The sequence below is a fragment of the Olea europaea genome, chromosome 17 (genome assembly GCF_002742605.1).
Source record: "Olea europaea var. sylvestris chromosome 17, O_europaea_v1, whole genome shotgun sequence".
Classification (NCBI taxonomy): Eukaryota; Viridiplantae; Streptophyta; class Magnoliopsida; order Lamiales; family Oleaceae; genus Olea; species Olea europaea.
Window position 1 is genome coordinate 5375328 of NC_036253.1, and position 3552 is coordinate 5378879.

At 34.3% G+C, this 3552-nt stretch overlaps 1 pseudogene; it reads left to right on the plus strand.

Annotated features, from left to right (window-relative positions):
- Positions 1 to 204: 204 nt before the first annotated feature.
- Positions 205 to 3552, plus strand: part of LOC111365557 — an 8862-nt pseudogene continuing 5514 nt past the window's right edge.

Sequence of the window (3552 nt, forward strand, 5' to 3'; positions counted from 1 at the left end):
AATTGAAAAATATAGATATAGGTCTGATTAATAAATTCTTAAAGATATAAAATATATCTTGCAAATAATTATAGTAAGGATAAAATAGTATTTCCTATAGAAAAGGTCATTGTGGAAAAATTGTATAAATTATCCCGCCATTTTAAAATTGCCCCGGATTTAGCCCCAGGGCACCCCAACAGGCATCAATTTGAAACGAAATGATTGTCTGCAGGGCAATAACAGTTATCAACATTCGACACCAATCTTTCTTCTCCAATAAAGACATGAGTGGAGCAAAAGGTCTTCATCTTACGACTTAAAAACCCAAATTCCTGGCATTAGTGAATACCAGAATTTTTTTTAATGAAATTAATTTATTGATAAATAACTTAACAAAATTACCTGAATTGCTCTTCGGATTTCAACTTGTTCCCATGATCGGTTCTGGGAAACGAAGAGTTTCGCATGGACATTCACAAGGTCAGTTGTGTTCTTGTTCATAATAGAATTCGAAATCACTTGGGGATTATTTATTTATTTATTTTTTTTCGTTTCACATTTTTTCAATTGTTCGTAATTGGATCATGACGATGATGCAGAAGCAGATGCTTAGCATTTGATTGTGATTATTTTTAAATCGGATCCGAGTGAATTTTGATTTTGTCCTTATTTTATTTATTTATTTTACTTTATTGTTTTACTTTAATTTTAGGCACATTTAGAAATGGTAATATATTTAACTGATAACAGTTGTCTACTAATGTTCACTTTATTCAATTGCCTTATTTTATCCAGATAAGACATGAGCACTTTCGGAAAAATATTTTCTATTATTTGGATTATGGTCAAATCTCTTTATGGAAAGCAGCTATGGGTTAATTTTTTCTGTGCTAAGTAGTAAGTATTACTAGATTTTGATAGTTCCGAGATTACAGGGTATGAGATTGCATATTTAAAAGAAGACTAGGGAAATTTTGTGTTCCCTCAGTAAAACAGTATGAAGTCAGATACGCCCCTGGACTATGCTGTACTCCAGCTGTCACCTAAGCACTCACGGTGAGGAACTTTTAATTGATACGATTGACAATAGTTTTCCCATAAATGCTCAAGTCGTATAGATTCTCAGTTATTTATTCTTCTTGGTCAGATGTGATTTGTTTGTTTCTAGTGGTGGAAATACTGAGAATCTTGCCTCGGGATCAGTTAAACCGTTTGTTGTGCATTTAAAGGTTGCAGAGGAACAAGTTGCATTGGCTGCGGAGTTAGTTAACCTTGAAGTTGGGAGATGTAAAAATGTGAAAACATGGTTCACGAAGGGAACACTTGAGAGGTAGCGCCATTTGCAACTCAAGAAGGAACTTATTTGCAATATACATTAGTTTCAGTATATTTTAAATTCTTATTTTAGGTTTGTACAGTTCGTAAATACACCCGATGTATTGGAACTGGTTAATACATTTGATGCCGAGATGTCTCAGTTAGAAGCAGCCCGAAGAATGTATTCAGAGGTATTTATTCGTGCATCGTTTATAAATGTTCATTTGGTAGTGTTACTAGTGGACATACTCTAAATTACTCTCTATCGATTTCAGGAAGCAGGGGATTTGCTTTCTGGTATGGACTTGTTTCATTTCTCATTGTTATTTTATGTGGCCGATTTTCCTCTTTATCTTGATTTCCTATGAAAATTTTGATATAGTAAATCCAATGATCATACCATGACGTTTACAGAATTTTTTATTGTTGTTTCAATATTGTTTCTGACATTGAAATTCAGTTTGTTACAATTCCCAAAAAGAAAAAGAAAAAAAAGAAATACTGTTTGTTACTATGCAGTAACTTATTAATAGCTATATTCTTAAATGAACATTTCTGCTCTAACTGGGGAGATGATCCTGATGGAATGGAGTAGAAGAAAATGGTGTGACACTTAAATGAGTTGAATTGGCATTTTATTTTCCTGCAGCTCTGCTTATATCTTTTGGGCTTTTGTTTATTGATAAAAAGTAGAGGTTGTTGACCTTGTTCATAAAGAAACCCACCCATGGGGAAAAAGCTCTAAAAGAACATATCATGAAGGTTGAAATTCCCATATCAACATTTTGAAGGATATGCCTAAAAAGTACTTCTTGATCTACTTTTTGAGTATAGTGGGAAAAATTAAATTTGTGCCTTCTCTATATATACCCTCCTATGCAATTGCTGCATTTAGTATTGATCTTAATTAGTAGACTTCACTGATCTAGATGGTGAGCATATAGTTGTTGACGGACATGTCTATCCAGACTTGCTAACTTTGAGAAAATGAACAATGTGCGTGCCTGGGTTTTTCTTGACACTGTTGTTTTACCTATTCCAAAGATTCTAATGTTGAAGTGCAGTAACAAAAAAGAAGTTTATTGTTCCCAGCAACCTTGAAATTGGTTATATGAATCTTTTGTCACAGTTTCGTTCAAGTCTGACTTGCCTTTTTTGATGGTTCCCTTCTTTTATTACCCTCAGCTGAAAATATATGGTGTATTCTTGACATTATTTTATTTTGTGTGAGACCTTCCCAGCAACCTTGAAATTGGTTATATGAATCTTTTGTCACAGTTTCGTTCAAGTCTGACTTGCCTTTTTTGATGGTTCCCTTCTTTTATTACCCTCAGCTGGAAATATATGGTGTATTCTTGACATTACTTTATTTTGTGTGAGACCTTATCCTCTTAATAATTGTAGATAGATTTCTATAACTAATAAAACTGTATTTTGTATAAACGGAAATTTATACTCATGCTGGAGTAACATTTCTTTGTGATACTATGTTTTGTATTTATGATTGAACCATGTTGTCCTTGTTTGTCATGAACAGAATAGAATCTTGCATTTATCACATCCAGCTGAAGCTTTATTTCAACTTTCTGGATCTTAATTTAGTTCTGTCTGTATGTATTTCTCATGAATCTCTTGTTTGCTAAATATTTCTGTATGTTTGGTAGGATCACCCGCTTCCCCCCTTTGCTGATCAGGTACTTTATTTATCTTTATTTTCACAGGTGGATCCGGGGTGGCAGCTGCCGATGATGCGACAAGGTATTGCCTCTCTCTCTCTCTCTCTCTCTCATTCATTTGAACTATTTTTGTGGGGTGATGATTGACTATGGCAAATATAATTCTTTGTCGATATTCACCTTCTTCCGGTGGTGACATAGTAATTTGTGCTACCATAAGATGGTTTATAGCATCTAACCTGGCTTTGGAGGCTCTAGTTTTGTGACTAAAAGTTATATTATGACTTGAGTAGTGGAAATGCCCTTTTGGTTGTATTAGTAAATTGATCGGGTGGGTATTTTGCTTGAAAACTTGGGGAAATTTGAGATCACCGTGTAAATATGTTTGCTGTGAATCTTTAGATGAGTAGAAAGACTTTTTGCAAGCATAATGTTCGTGGATGAAAGCATACATATACAGGTTCTCTTCACCAGTAAAAGGCTTTGTGCTTTAGTTGAAACAATCGTATATGATGCAGCAATCTAAGAACTTTCATCATGGAGTTTTATTGTCATCCCCCCCCCCCCCCCCCCCCCC